This window comes from Buteo buteo, chromosome 14 (assembly GCF_964188355.1).
Source record: "Buteo buteo chromosome 14, bButBut1.hap1.1, whole genome shotgun sequence".
NCBI classification, from domain to species: domain Eukaryota; kingdom Metazoa; phylum Chordata; class Aves; order Accipitriformes; family Accipitridae; genus Buteo; species Buteo buteo.
In genome coordinates, this window is record NC_134184.1 from 26,835,597 (window position 1) to 26,852,951 (window position 17,355).

The following is a 17,355-nucleotide window of genomic DNA, read 5'->3' on the forward strand; positions in this document are numbered from 1 at the left end:
AGCAAGGCAAGGGCAAAGACGACTGATTGCAGACATACATAACCTCTTTTCTTCATTCCTGTTTATCTGCTTTAGCTAAGTTTATAGTAAAATCAGTTTTGATGAAATACAATTATAAAAACAATTAAATGAAAATTAAGAACAGGATATTTCCAGTTTAAGTTCACAATGATTATAACTCTACAGATAAAGAAGTTGATGTACCGATGGAAGTAAAATGGCCAGGATGATGCATTCTCCTTATTAATTAAAAATATATAGCAGTCACAGAAGCACTTTCTGAATTAAAACAGTATTGACACAGTATGTGAGTTCTACTTCTTACCTGAAAGCAAAATTAAAGAACAGAACCCTTCAGAAAATGGAACAGTTCTAGGAAAATGTGAAAATTTAGTAGTGGTAATTTTTTTCCCAAACTGTGTATCACAACCATGAAATAAAAAAGGCTAATGTATAAAAAAGGGGCTAATATCAAAGTTAAGTCACAGTAGTATATAGCCAGATAATGTCTTTAGTCATCAGCCATGCTTACTATACAGAGTCTTAGGGCAAAATAATTTGGAGAGTAACATTTTAAAAAACAATTCTAACAAAATCACATGACTATTTTATTATATATTAAAAAAAATGGAAAAACGTCTCTGTACACACCCACAAAAAAAATAAAATTAAGAATCCTAGTGTCCATCTAGATAAAATGCATCTGTGGATTTAAGTAGCAGAATCAGAATTTAGAGCCAGCAGAACACAGTACATGACTTTATTCCTGAAATTGCAATTAATCAAGAACAAATGCATTTTTACAAAGGACCAGAAACTTGCCATGAGAGCTTCACAGGGAAAATGATCTCAATAAATTAAAGAAACTCATTTTTCCCTCAGAGACAGAGCAGTAGACAGTAATATGTTTCATTGCTCTTTGGAAGATCCTTTCAAAGAGAATGAAGAATCTAAAGGTCATGTCACTGAAATAATGCAGTCCAGGGTAACTAGTGTCATCTGTACAATACAGTAATCTAGCTGTTAAATAAGGTAAGAATTTTTTTTTTCCACTTTTTAAAGCTGACCTGCACATTAGAATGAACCAACCATCCACCTGTCATTTTTTTCAATGCTAATTACAGCTGATGAAATGTAAAAAACTTGTATGGGACTTACCATGTCAGCTTTAAAAGAGTACACAGATACACCTACATTAACTTTCTAACAATAGGGAAATGATACCTGGTTTAAGGGCTTACAAGCTCCTACATTTGCAATAAAGAAAATGGAGAGAAGTCCCTCTATGGGCAGAAAATCATCCACAGTATATATTCATCTCCCCTTGTTGGCTGTGGAGAGAAATGCTAAATACCAGCTTCCACTCAAGACCAGTTTTCCCATCTTTTTTGGAGGACACAACCATAATGAACGAGAAGATAGCATTAGCAGCATTCTGTATAGTGTTTGTGCAATACAGATGTGATTTGAACACTTGTCTATTCAGTACAATATGTGAGTTCCAGGTCTCTCCCATCCTAAAGTGGTGTGAACCTATATGCTTTAGGGTATCTTCAAAGCTGGACACTACTGTAAAAAAAAAAGGAATGGAAGAGTAGCTGGAAGAGGGAACAAGGAGAAAGAAACTTAAACTCCATGGTAAAGAAGTGCTTGGTGGAAGACAAGCGCCTGTACGTGTATGGATTACGGAAGTTACACACGCAGAACTTTCACACCATCAGAGAAAACTTCCAGGACTTCATCTGGGTTCCTACACTGTGGCATATCATGTAATTTGGAGTAACCTAGGCTATCAGGTCATCCACACAGGGGATGAAGTCATGACAGGGGACTCAGGAGGATCTCATAATCTCCTGGAACAACCACACTTGGAGTTCTAGATTTACACTGACTATAACAGAAATTTAGACACCTCATTTACATGAAGACACTGACATGCAGTAAACACTGACACATAGTAGACCTCTACATTTAGACACCCAATGCCCTGATGTCTATTGGCATTTGAGATACCTAAAATGTCCAAGTTCCTAAAGAACACTCCTGAAAGACACAGATCTCCTATACATTTTTTGTCATATCTGTCAGCCCAGCTAGGATATTTAGGATACTCTAGAGTTTCTCAAAAGGCACGGTGGGCAGCTGAATGTGTTTTCTTAATGTCAAGCTGAATACCATCCTCAATAAGTTTAATTACTTCGAGGGTGAACCAGTGCTAGCAAGTAAGCAGCTTGAGTTGCTCTTAGAAACTCAGGAGGAGGTTTAGGCACCTAAGGCACTACCCCCTGGTATTCTGCTAAAAGAAGATGGAACAAGAACATCAATGCTGATGGCCTCTGTCTTGTTAGTGTCCAGTCTCATTCTGAATTTCAGGAAGCTATTTGGGTCAGTCTTCTACAGCAGTGAATTTCACAAGTTAACTATATTTTGCTCAAAATAGTGTTTTCTTTCCTGCAGAGGCAAGGTAGTGTTGTAGCTGGAACACAAGACTTGAAGTAGAAAGAGGGCTCTATTTCAGGAACCTGGTCAGACAGGTCATTTATTCAATTTCTGTATGAGTCTCTCCAGCAGTAATACAGGCACAGCAAAGCTTACTTATTTCAGAGTCACATAATGCTCTTTCTGTAAAAAGACTTATGCATGGGCTTATCTTAAATCCCAACTGGGAAATTCATGTGCTTAAAGTTAAAAAAGTTATTGTTGTGCATCACAGAAAGACCCTCAGTTCATCTTTTTTTTTATTTTATTTTACATACTCTAAAGGATGTTAGGAGTAAATTTTACATTGCATATCATTATTGTATTATAAATTCAAATAGCATTTAAGGGAAAAATAATATTGTATCTTTTTTCACTTTTATTTTGAACTGTGTTTTGCAGTACAGTACTTGCTAAATAGAAACACTACTATCTTCCTTCTGTACAGTGCTTCCTAATGTAGACTCTTATCCCCTACACTGAAGGTCATGAAGGTTTGCAAATTCTCCAGCATAAGCGACAAAGTGTTAAGTCAGCATAAGAAACACTTAGGAAAAAAAAAAAACAAACCCAAAAATCAACTCCGCTATTCATGGCCTCATAAAGTGGCATGAAAAGAGATAAGAAAAAAAGGGAGGGGTGCATTTTAAAAATGTTTTAAAAATATTTCTCATTCTTTCCTAGAACAGAAAAGCATGTTGAAATAATTCACTGTAAAGTCTCCAAAAATGTTCTGTTTATTTTCCTTAGGCAGGATGTGGTCAAGTTACTTTAAAATCTATCCAGTGCCATAACATTGTGTGTATGTTATAGCTTCTAAATAGCAAAGAAACCTTTATTTATGGAATAGCAAATTTATACTTTCAATCAAAGAGAGGAACAGTAGTGCGGTACAGTTTGTGCAGAAGCAGAGAGAAAAGCACAACCACAAATACATGGAACTAAGCTAACAAAACTTATAAAAAACTACAAATATACTTGTAAATAGCTTAAATAATCAAACCCAGATTTTAGTTATAATAGTTTAAACAAATTTCAGAACTATCATTGTCTAAATTTAAGCTATATTTTGGCAATCATGTACAGTGCTTTTAGACCATATTAATAGGAATGTTAAATATTCAGATGATCTGCAACTATTTCATGGAGGCCTGTGTTGCTTTCTGGTTGTTTGTGGTGCATCTATAGGTTTCTGAAAAACTTTCATAATGTTATGAGGCAGGTTTGTCTTTTTTGACGTGTTGGATAGAATTACCACACACAAGCAGTTTCGGAGAAGTTACATACACTAATAACTTCCTATGAGATAAAGAACATGGATGTCCCTTGTCTATGCTTCTACATATTTTGGTATTCAAGCCTGTGGCAGGAAAAGCAAAGGAATGGCTTAGAAATTAGAAAATTAGAAAAGATGAGAAATTATGCAAACATTGAAATATTACATTTGTATTAGTGACATTTCCACCTGCACTGTTAAGAAATACTAAAGATATAGGATACTTTTTAGCACTCTCGAAGGATGCAAAATAAACTGAGTAAAAATAGAGGATGTTAGATAATAAATGTTGTCCAAATGAAATACATTCTGTCTCTAACCAGTCTTCCAAGGGAATGTCTAAGATGTCTGGTAAATTGTCTAAATGATTTGGAAAAAAATGCATAGAAAAGCTGGCTATTACTACTAAGTGAACTATTTGTGATATTAAAGAGATTGATGTGCTTAGAATTCCATGAGTGCCAAATAAATAGTAAAAAATATCAGAGGCTGAATAATAGAGAGATTTTATTATTGTTAAAAGCAAGAGAGAACAGAAAGAGAAGCAATACATAGTCACAGATCTGGTAGGTTCAGCATCAGCGTTCCTCAGGTGTCGATATTGGGACCAGCAGTGTTTAGCATCTTTGTCAGTGACATGGACAGTGGGATTGAGGGCACCCTCAGCAAGTTTGCCGACACCACCAAGTCGTGTGGTGCGGTCGACAGGCTGGAGGAAAGGGATGTCATCCAGAGGGACCTGGACAGGCTTGAGAGGTGGGTCTGTGCGAACCTCATGACGTTCAACAAGGGCAAGTGCAAGGTCCTGCACATGGGTCGGGGCAATCCCAAGTACAAATACAGGCTGGGCCATGAGTGGAATTGGGAGCAGCCCTGCGGAGAGACTTGGGGGTGTTGGTTGATGAGAAGATCAACGTGACCTGGAAATGTGTGCTTGCAGCCCAGAAAGCCAATCACATCTTGGGCTGCATCACAAGAAGTGGGACCAGCAGGTCGAGGGAGGTGATTCTCCCCCTCTGCTCTGCTCTGGTGAGACCCCACCTGCAGTACTGCGTTCAGCTCTGGGGACCTCAACATAAGAAGGACATGGACCTGTTGGAGCAGGTCCAGAGGAGGGCCGCAAAGATGATCAGAGGGCTGGAACACCTCTCCTATGAAGACAGGCTGAGAGAGTTGGGGTTGTTCAGCCTGGAGAAGAGAAGGCTCCAGGGAGACCTTATAGTGGCCTGCCAGTACCTAAAGGGGGCCTACGGGAAAGATGGGGACAGACTTTTGACAAGGGCATGTAGTGATAGGACAAGGGGTAGTGGCTTTAAACTGAAAGAGGGTAGATTTAGATTAGATGTCAGGAGGAAGTTGTTCACTGTGAGGGTGGTGAGGCACTGGCACAGGTTGCCCAGAGAAGCTGTGGCTGCCCCATCCCTGGCAGTGTTCAAGGGCAGGTTGGATGGGGCTTGGAGCAACCCGGTCTAGTGGAAGGTGTCCCTGCCCGTGGCAGGGGGGTTGGCCTAGATGATCATTAACGTCCCTTCCAACCCAAACCATTCTATGATATGAGTCTATGATATGATATGATAATAATTTCCAAACCTTAATAAATATTGTCCTTAATAGTGGTATGGAAAAAGAATTTTAAAAAATTCCCCAAAACATTAATCCTGTGCTGCTATAAGAAAAGATTGATAAAGAACCAAGTTATTACTTGATTGCATTGATTTGTGGAATAAAGTTAACAGTCTATTTCTAAAAGCTGTAAGAAAAACAAAGAAAAAAAATGGTGTGTTTTTCCAACTACCTCATTGCATATTGTTGTTATGTGTGGAAGACGGTTTTTGTGTTATTTAGCCAAGTTTCATTGCTATATTGCTATCATTCAAAAGTTAACAAATGCTCTGTTGTGTAAACTGGGCACAGCATTCTCATCGGCCCACAAGCCAGCAGCATTTTCTATCCTTAGGTTTTTAGTATCTGCGGAGCATGGAGAAACTGCAACACTATTTATTCTCCTTCCTGTTAACATCTGTCAGTTTCCAGTGGGATCAAACCTAGACATAACTTTTTTTTAATGTTTTTTTTTCAATGTTGGAAGATACAAACATACATTTGTACATACATTTTAAATATTGTCATCCCTGATCAAGGTAAGAAACCATTTCAAGCATGTTAAGAGCTCTGTCTGTAGCACCAGAGGTGACCTGAAATTCCAGACGAAGGCCAACTTAACTTTTCATATGTCACCTCAGCATGAATAACTGAACAGCCCTAATGAAAGTGTAAGCAGAACACAAAGACTACTTGTGTGTAGTTTACCTATAAATGGAAGCATCCTTGGTGATTTACAACTGAAAAAAATCAGCTTGTCTTGAAGTATTTGGATGCTTTGGTAAGCCTCATGTCATTTATAGTGTATGAAGTGATTTCATTACTTACTATGTGCAAAAAATAAAATTATAAAATAAATACATTATTTTATCTTTTTTTTTTCTTTACTTGGGATATAGATAGAGCAGTATCTGTGACGTTAAAGCATATTATTTTTATTTATCTTGACAGACTTAGAACCCAATGTAATAAATGAGACACTTTGAAGTATGAGTTAGTACATGTAGATGTGCACTTGGTGGTATCTTACTCTCATAAATTATACAATAATTTGGGGGGAATGAAATATTCATTTATGATAATGATGATGAAATACATTACTATAGCCAAAAATGACTCCCCCTCAAGAGATAAATTATGAACTTTTATGGAACTCCGATGCTGATATGTTAAAGAACTGATACTTGCCAGAATTTTAATATAATATACTTAGCAAATAATCTTCCAGAGCCCTAAGGCTGTATATGAGCATGTTCATTTACCCACCCTGAACCCTGATGACTTCTCTGTGGCTCTACACAGGCAGCACACATCGCAGAACTAAATTATTTTGCTTTCTTTTCCCAAATGCAATTATCAGCATTATATTACAAATACATATTATGTTATAAAGAATATAGGTTAATTTTTAGATTTAAAGATGAAATAATAGATAGAAGGAAGCTAAGACCTTATGGGTGAAAGATGGTGCATATCCACTTGGGATCTATATGAAATCATTATAGGAATTTGGCAGTAATACATCTAAATGATATTACGATATAAATGAAAATGGTAAATAAATAGTATTTATACATTTCTAGATGCATTTTCATTTTGAGCAGATATTCCTCAAAAACAGCACTGGATTTTTGCTTATCTAAGTCTAACTGTTAAAATGTGCAATTATGAGAAGAAAGGGACACACCTTTTATAGATATATGTTAATAATTTAGATTAAAGCTTAAAGTATGGATTGGGGAGGGGGGGAAACAATAGGAAAAGCAATCCATTTCCCTTATTTCTTACTATCTAAACAGAAAAATTACTATTGCTGCAGCAACCATATACAACAGCTAGTAGCAAGACCACAGTTAGCATAACAATTTCGTATTATTGGCTGAAATAGATAAGGGTTAGTAGAGAAATCCTTGTATTTTCATATTCTAGAACATAAATGCTACTTTTATGCATTAAAACTAAGAAGGTAAATGAAAAATGTTTCAGGCTAACTATCAAATTCTGTTATTAACAGAAAGTCATTAAGTAATATTTGTAGTTTAGAAACTATGATCTTAAAAACATTGAATTGAGCTTTTATCTACATAAGTTCCAGTTTTCTATAAGTCGTTTGTAGTGTAATATCTCATACAAGGTCCATAAGGTTCATTATTTGCTATAACCTGCTAAATAAAGTGTTGCAAAACTTACTTAAACACACATTCACATGACAGACTGCTGTAATGATCCATGGCAACATATATGCATCCTGCACAGTGATCTTTTGAACAACCCTAATTCATCACAGGGAACAGAATGTTAACTTTCTGCTTCAGAAAATATAGACGATTAATACTTGAGTTAAAAAGAGAACACCCTTAATTTCTAGTGTTCGCTGTCTTAGAAGACTGTGCTCTAACACATCATCATAGAAAACACTTAAAACTTTTTTCTTTGTCAATAACACATTAAAACCTCTGAAATAAAGCCTTTTGAACTGTTATTATTTCTTGGTTATGAAAACTCTGTACTAGCGAATGTGTAAATCTATTGATGTATAGGAAGGATGAAAAGTGAACTATTAAAATATGTTTGGATGCACATTCTAACCTCCTCTATCTTGACCTTGATGAGACCTGAGATGTCCATTAGGAGTTGAAGCTCTCCTAGAAGTTCCATTTTGTTATTGACTGTGTGTGTGACTTACTTTATCCAGTTAGTATTTCCAGTCCCATATATTCAAATAAAGTTCCAATCACTAACATGTAGGGTTTCTGAAGGAGGGTAATATTAGACAATGTATTTGTAAGATAATTTTTAATGCTATAAAGTTTAATTCTGTCACACAAATATTCCTGCAATAGTAAGACTTCTTTTTAGCATCAAGGTTGCTAACTACAAATTATATCTAGCAAATAGTTATGCATGCTAGTACCTTTATCCTACTGATTTCATGAAGAATAAACATGAGCAAAGTTATCCTTAATGACGATGACTATCCCTTTCCATCTTTTATTATGGGTTCCCTTAAGTTACTTTTCATTAGAATGTTTTTCTTTAGAGCACTAAAATAAAAGTTGCTAAATACTATCCTAAAAATGGCTTAAAATTACTGTTACTCCTCATGCAAGATAAAAAACTTCTGCTACCTGAAGATAAAGTTAATCTGTAAACTATGACAGCCTAACAAAGTGTATTTCAAGACAGAACACCTCCTTGATGGCAGCACCAAGAGAAAATAATGCAATGGCTTTATCTTGAGTAATTAAACACTCCACTTGCCTTTGAAAATCCCTGGAAGGACCTTTTTTTTTTTCTTTCTGCCCTCCCACTTGTTTTAGGCAACCCCATCCTAAACACTGGTGTTTCTGTGTGGTAGTAGAACAAGAAATAGTTTCAGTGAAAAACACTGATCCACATCATCACTCTTATTTCCCTGTTCACAGCTGATTTCCACATACATCGTTTCCCTGTTTTCTTATAGAGGTCGCAACAGCTCCATGGCACCTTTGCCATTCACACTCTAGGCTGGCAAAGCCAGAATTGTGTGTTATGTGTCTATGTGGTTTTTTTCCCCCCCGTGGTGAACATGAAATTTATGAAAGGACTTGTTCAGATGAGGCTGAATTAGAAGACTCTTGCTCAATACCCATCTGCCCAGTCTAGTTTAATCTCAAATATGAGAACACAATGAAATAAATCAAGTTTATCTGTAGAGCTCTTCTTTCAAGTGACATTTGTGAAATCCAAAGTAAAAGATGCTGGAGCAACACCTGTCTTCTCGGGAGGCAGAAGGCACATCTATATGCAACCCTACTACTTAGTGCAACTTCTCTGGTACACCAAGAGGATTTTACTGCTTTTCCATCAAGTTATACTTTCCCATCTTGCCTCCTAGCACCCAGCCACTAGTTTCTGATGCAACTCCAGTGATGGTATATTTTTCTACAGAACAATATGGAAGGAATGTGAAGTGGAATTCAGCCAGAGATTATGAGCAGCATGAATACATGGGAAATGTTCCTTTATTTTATATTTTTAAATCCTTCATTAGACTAAAGGATCAGTTTGAAAAAAACATTTATTCTCTTATTTCTATCCTTTGCCCAAGTTTACTGTACGATCTGCCGTATCCAGCTATTTCTATTCCTACTGTTCATTTAAATGTTAAAAAGACAGATTCATTTCAACAGCAGAAGCTGTTCAAATACTGTAAATTACCTGACTTAATGCAAAGAAATTCAGAGCTTAGACTGAAGCTCATCATGCTATGCATGCATGACCCCACTTCAAGCATTAAACTGGTCTCAAAACAATGACCATTCTTTGTTGCAATACTGAGGTTTAACTAGATGAGATGTGGGGCCCAATTCTGATCCCATTAAAATCAGTGGGATTTCATTCTTAGCAGGATTTGAATATAATTATTATTGCTTTCATTTTTCATAAAACTTGCCTATTTTTTTTCTTCAATCTTTTCATATGGCTATATCTATTTCAAAGGTTATGTCAGAGCAACGAATTTAAAAGAATCAAAGAAAAAATAGAGAAAGGCCCTGTTCTTGCTCATTTCAGTATTCTTCAAAGTGGAATGGCTAAATATCTCAGGAGGGATTTCTGGGATATGCTTGGACATGAGTTAGCATCGTACATTGCTAATAGAACCTGAAATAAAGAAGACTCTTGAGGACCAGGGGACTTAGACCTAGACCTGCCAAAATTAGGTCTCTCATTTAAAAATTCTGCTTGTGTGTGCTGCAGTCACAGGAAAGACTTCATTATGTAGTAGAAATAGAGGAAAGTACCAAGTTTGACAAGCTTATTAAAACTCTTAAATATCTTGTTTAAATAATAATTCATTAAAGAAACTTGCCACCTTATAAAATAATTTATTTCTTGAAAGTCAGAATATAAATACTGTGAAAGAGTACTACAACCGAGGGCTTAGCTTATAGGCTAATTAGTGGGTTTTGTCAGTGATCAAGGTTTACATCTCTTAGCTAATTCCTCTTTCCTATCAAATTTTAAAAGAGTAAAATTTCTAAAGGTACTGAATCCTTCCCCCCAATTTCAATGGTACATGCATATCCTTCAGAAATGTGGCCAATAATATCTATCACCATCTTTGATGAGGTCCTGGTCTTGTAAACAATTTACTGCAAGCAGGTTGCGGAATGCACAACCAGTCCCAGTGAAATCATTCTTACTCTGCATGAATACAGATTGGGGTCAGTTGAAAGACTGGGGCACCAGAAAGTGGCACGCTGGTAAATGTAGTGGTGCCAGTGCTTGCAAGGCTTTTGTACAGTGACAAAAGGTCGTACTGCTTCTGGTGTGCATGTGATACTGCGTGTGATATCTGTTAGAAACTGATGCTATTAATATTATAATGTAATAAGACTTTAATATATAATAATATTGTAAGTATAGTAACGTTTTCTTTCCTTTAATGATTTAGTCATGCAGTTCAGTGTCCATCCCTCATGCTTGATGTTGATCTTTAGCTTGAAGAAGTCTGTATCCCTTTGTAAATTCTTTACATTGAATATTTTTACAGGAAAACTAGCTTTTCTATTTTAATTTAAAGCCACAATTAAGGGTCATGAATTCCCTTTCCCAAAGTGAAACCAAAGTCAATATGTTGGGAACAAGTTTTATTCACATTACTGAAACAGCTATTTTGGGGATATGAAAACAAACAAACCATAAAACTTCCAAATCCCACAATTCTAAACTGACAGAAAGATCATCTCTTGTGAACTTTTAACCAGTGACTATCTGCTCCTTAGGCAGTCTTATAGAAATGTATCTATTCGTGATGCAAAGGTTTTAAGGTATGCTAAATTTATCACATCCTTTTGAAAGATGAGCCAGTGGCTGACTGCCTTTAAAATTAAAAAAATTTTATTGTGCTGATGAATTGACTTTAACTGTGGCAGCACTGCACATAGCTACCCAGGTCAGGACATGGGAAAGATTTTGCTTATACACCAATTCATTACCTGTTCATCTTAGAGCAGTTGCAAAAAGCTAGCTTTTGGCTTTATTACTCATGCTTTAGAAGACACTAGTTTGTGCACCACATTTCTTAGCATATCCAAATGAATGACAAATCCTTCCACCTATTTATCATTCATGAATTGTCATAAATAATGTTAAACATATTGCACTTATTAATTTAGCCCTCTTTTAAAAGTCAGAGGTACAGGAAGGAAGGCTGAACATAAGAGGCTGTCAAAGATTTCTCTTTTTCTGTGGTCATTCCCGTAGCTCTGATCTATTCTCAGTAGAACCAAAAAATGAATAGAAAACATTTAAGCAACTAGGGTTATATCCTGCAGCAATAATCAATATATAAATATTTTCCTTCCAATACTATCATATTACTGCTTTGAAAAAAAAATGGTTGCAAAAAGGTGAAAAAGAACTCAAACACTAATGAACTACAGAATTCTGAGCAATTGTAATATAAAGAACACTGAAAATGACTACTCTGACTCCTTCAGAATTAGGTATGGCTGGAGAAAGGACCTTCCAATATTAGTCAGGGTGTAGTGGTAGAAGATTGTTAATGATCTTTCTTTACTCCATTAGGTATTTTTGGAATTTAAAATTTAAAACCATTTAGTGCAAGAGGTGTAGCTACATCCTTCAAAACTCCTAATGCAGATTGGGTTCTTGAAACAGGCAGTATAGACCAAAAAGCTGAGAATCTACAGAGCAAAACTTTTCATGTAAACTATCTAAAATCCAAATGTATCAGTTTGATTAGCTCTAGTACATACAAGGAAAAGCTGAGAGAATTGAATTTGTTCAACCTCAAGAAAAGGCGGCTAGGGGAAATCTCATTTTTTTCAACTATAATGGGAGAGTATAAAAAAGGGAGTGCCAAATCCTTCACAGAGATTAATAGTGATAGGGCAGGAGGCAGCATGCACAAGATGCAACAAGGGTAATTCTAATTAGTTATTAAAGATTTTTTTCCCCTCTACAACAAGGGTAGTGCTACACTGAACAGACTGGGATTTCCATCCTTGGAGATATTCACTGGACAAGGCACTGAGCAACCTGATCTAAGTTGCTACGGCTTTGAGCAGGAGTCTGGACCAGAAGACATCCAGAGGTTCTCTCGAACCTATATCATACCATGGCCAGGTCCGAGCGACTGAATGACCATTTCTAACCACAGTGCGCTAGGTGTGCTCCTGGAATGCACTTTCATGTTCAGTTTTGTCTGAACGCAATCCTGTTCATGCATGTTAGAGCGCTCCATTGTGTGAACCTAACCAGAAAAAAAAAAAAAAAAAAAAAATAATTGGAATACTCATTTCAGCGACATACATGTGATATGGATTAAAACACTGATGTTGCTGCACCCTGGAAGAGCCTTGAGAAGGAAGTTGGGCAGATCCAAAAAATATCACATAACCAGATCAGAGACTGTGGCACACACTTACACATTCTAAATGTGTTAATCTGGGTGTAATTAATACTAGTTCATCTTGGCCCTATATATAAAGTGTACAGGAATAGTGTAACTAACAACAGTGCATATGTATTTTGTAATACTGGTGATGGCAGAGTTAGATACAGCATAGAAGCATTTGGCAGAAGCATGCGAATGATTTGACTGCTAAAGGGGCAAAGAAAGATGTGTGTGGTCAAATGAAAGAGACTGCCAAGTGTTAAAATGTTCCCTCCCAAGTGTTAAAACATTGCCAGACAAAGGACAAGATGAGTACAAGGGAATGAGAATGAGCAAAACATCCTTCCAAATACATTAGGATATTGACTGACAAAACCACAAACAGGGGAAGCAGCATCGGGAGCAGATGAACCCTCCCTTTATATTTTTGGCAGGGTCGGGGCAGGGAATAGCATAAAAACAACAGGCATAAGGAAGGAAAAGCAGAGAAGAAAGAGACAAGACCACTTTCAGTTCTGGCTTCTTTCATCAATGAGTTCTCAAGTCTGATCACCCTGACCTTGGTGACCAAGGACCACAGTCATCAGCACCAACTATGCAGCATCACCTCTGTGGCATTTTGTACTGGCAGGTAATTTGAGATGTTAAAGACTAGTAATTTCATCTGCATAGTAATAATTATTAATGACATATAAGAATTAATTATTGGCATGAAGGATGCTGTTAATGAGTGAATTAAGTTCTGGTTTAAAGTTTAAAACTGGCCTGACTTGTCAGTGTTTGAAGATTCTTGTCACAATGATCTCTAGTTCCTTAATTTATGTAACACAGACACTTATTCAGGTACAACAATGAGCAGAATAGAATGGTACCTTGTAATTAGTTTTCCTAGAGTTTTGCATTTCTCAGAAAAGATACAATTACAATGAGCTACAGCAGCAACCTCTATTACCTGGTATTTGAAATAAGAAGTCAGGAGACAGACTTATGATTTTTCAGCCTTCCTTTCTAATTAGTATCACTTGTGCCCAAGCCCATAATATACCCCTAGCTTGTACATGCGTACCATGGAAGACATGAATACCACTGCATTTAATAAGAAGTAATTTCCTACTGGAATTTTATCCCAGTGTGTGAACTTTTGGTAAGGCTCAGAAATTCCTAACCTTTCACAAAAAGTTCTTAGATTCTCATGAAATACCACTGATTTTAGCCTAATAAACTGCATAGATTGGTCCCTACAATGGTTTTATCCCCATTAAGAAGGATTTAATACATTTTTAGTCTAGTCCACGCATCAGAACAGAAAGTCAGAACCTGCACATAAAACAAGGGCTTGCATTGCAATCTTTACATGACTGTAGAGTTCAGTTCAGTGAAAAGGAAAAAAGAAGATATATCAGTTGCAGACAGCTAAATAACCTAAACATTTACCTAATTGATTCAGGTTTTCAGATGTAAAACTAGGTGTTCCCTTCAGTGAAACTAGGAAGCTTGATCTTTAAATCAGTGTTAGCAGTGTACAGACTCTGACTTAATCATTAACTGTTTTGATTCCATGGAGACAAGCTTGTTTAAGGAAAAAAAAGGCCAGAGAAAAAGAACAACACTAAGCAGTAAAAAATACCTAAAAATAAAAATCTTTAGGGATCATGGATCATATATGATGACCTTCAAAACCTGCAAGATGATTTATGCCTTTAGATATTTTCAGTAATGCTTAGGGCATGATCTGTACCTTTAGATATAATCACAGTAAATCATTGAACATGCTCTAATAAACTTTTGCAACTAAACATGTTTTGTTGTGCCTCAGCATCATATGTAATCAGAGCTTCCATCAATTTAACAGAGAGCAGTCATGACTTACAGAAAGCAAGCAAGATGACAGTAGGGGGCAAATACTACCTTTTATTTCACAGTTCACCATTAAAATCGCATGGGATTTTTGTTCTAGCTGTTCTAGTTTTTTTCTAGAACTTCTCTTGTGTGTGGGGATACATCTTACAGACTTTGTGCAACAACTGAGTAAACAGCTTTATATGTTTATAAGTGTGAGAGAAACAGAAAAATGGGAAAAATGGAAAAACTAGTGTAACGGGAACCTAGTACTTCATCTCCATCTCATTCTTTAATTTGTTGAGCAGTCATATATTTCAAACACCTGCCAACTATTTTTTGTTAATGTTATTATATAACCCAATTTGAATCTTAAAACAAAATTTATTGCAACAGCTGGCTTTAAATTGATTATTAAGAAAGATATTTGGTGGATTTATTTATCTAAAATGATGCAAAATATTAAAATAATTAAATAAATGTATTTTAATACAGCTTTATAAGTTATTGCAGAAGTCTTGTTCCTGGTAATCTGGTTGTGCCACATAATTTAGGTTTAGATAAAAAGGATCAAATGCAAACATTTGGTTGCATGTTTTTAGTGCATATTCAAGGTGCGCAAGAACAATATAATGTGTAAAGTTAATTTATATCTCAATTTTGAAATACATTTAAAATCATAGAAACAGTAACCTGGGTGATATCAAATACCCATCTAGGTCAGTACTTTGTCAGTAGCAGAATTCATGTACTTGGTAAAAGAATGCAAAAACATCAGAAAAGTGTAAAAGAGCAGGACAAGCGTTGGGTGGTTGTTTCCCAGAACACCTCAGCCTCCAGCAGCTTGATATATTTGTGTTTAACAACTGTTGGGTTTCTTCCACCATTTTGCCCAATTCCTTTCTGAATCCACATAAACTTTTACTATCTACAGCTCTGAGCTCTGTAATTTAACTACACACTAGACATAGAAGTACACATTTCTGCACGTCACAACCTGGGCTGGCCAGGCCAGGGAGCAGCCGAGGTGGGTTCCAATTACCTCGAGCTAAATTAAGGTGAAGCCACACCAGGCAGTTCGTTGAACATTTTATTCACGGCAGAATCAGCCTGAACTTGGAGGGTGTAACAGTAGGTGTTGGGGCTTCTCACAACAGGAATTGGCACGGAACTATCTCAGTAAATGATGTAACCGCCGTAACCACCCACAGACCAGTTCAGGGAGCGAGGCGAGCCCTCCCGTCGGGTCAGGAGGTTCAGAGCGGACCCCCTTGCTTTCCGGACTCCCTCTCAGAGAGGAGCCCGGGGTCGGCTGGGTCCGCTCCTGGTCCCAGACCTGGTCAGCGGTTTGTGTCTGGAGGGATGAGGTGTGGGGGTTACAGGGGAAAGGAGGAGACAAGCGGGAGGTCTCCCCAGCCCCCGGCCCAGCTCCAGAGGGCACGCACGGGGCTGCTCCCGCCTGCGCCTCGTGTAGCCCCGTTCCCCACTTTTTTTCCCCGTCCATCCCTCCCCGCCGGGCTTTCTGCCTCCCGTCCCTCCCGCTCTGGCGCGCGGGCGCCGTTGGAGGCCGGTGGTGGCGAAGGGTCCCTGGGGCGGCTGTGAGCCCCTTCCTCACGTCAGCCTGGGGTCACCTCTGCCCGGATGGCGGGAGCTGCCCCGCTCCGCGTAGACCAACCTGAAACCGTGCACGGCACCGCACGGCACCGCATGGCGGGTCAGGCCCTCCGCGCCATGTCGCTGGTGTCCAGTGCTGATGGGTCGGCTCCTCACCTGCGGTTCCTTGTTATGCGCAGTTCGTCCTTCTGCAGAACGTGCCCTGCCACAGTCTGTGACACATGAATTCCTTCAGTCCCTCACACTGCATCTTTTGAACCTGCCACCTGTCATATTAATTTGATATCTACTGCTTGTTTTAAATGAAGTGAGCCATTTCCCTCTATTCACCTCCTCCATGACATTGATGACTTTATAGATATACCCTCATAGTCTTCTTTTTCCATACTGAAAACTCTTTGTTTACTTAATCATTCCTTCTGCAGAAGCTATTGCCTGTATATGATCATTTTTGTTAACCTTTTTATACCTCCAATTAATATTTTTTGAGGTGAAAGATCAGACCTGAACATATCATCTAAGACATTACAGAGAATTTTTGATTGTTTCCCTCTATGTGTATGTGCGCATTGTATATATATGGGTTTTATATATATATACAGGCTATCTGACTAAAAGCTAATCAAATTAACTAGACAGACTTTGTGAGGATCAAATGAGCAATGCTTGCCAGAGGAACCAAGAAACCTAATCTGTGAATGAATACTCTGACTCTGTCACTCTTAACAAAACCAAGAGGAGGGATCAGATCGTTGTGCCTGGAGTTAAAGTCACCAAAAAGAGTCATGCCAGATCATCTGGGCATGCGGAGCCAATGCAACCTTGTATGTCCAGGGCTGTGATAGGAGGACTGCCCACTATGGGACTGGATGCTCCAGTAGCTGGCTGAATTTAGGTACCCCAACACTATTTGTATGTATTTCAGTAGGTTGGTGTACACACACAGACTCCTCTCTAGTTCTTAATACATATGGGTTTGTGTATGGGTAGGTATTTGTGCGTATGTGCATGCATGTGATGGTGTGTCATAGAATAAGAATAATATCCAAACTTTTCAAAGGATTCTGAGCACAGAAAGTAGTTTTGCAAACAAATAAATTAGAAAGAAATAATATTAAATAATTTAAAAATATGTAACATG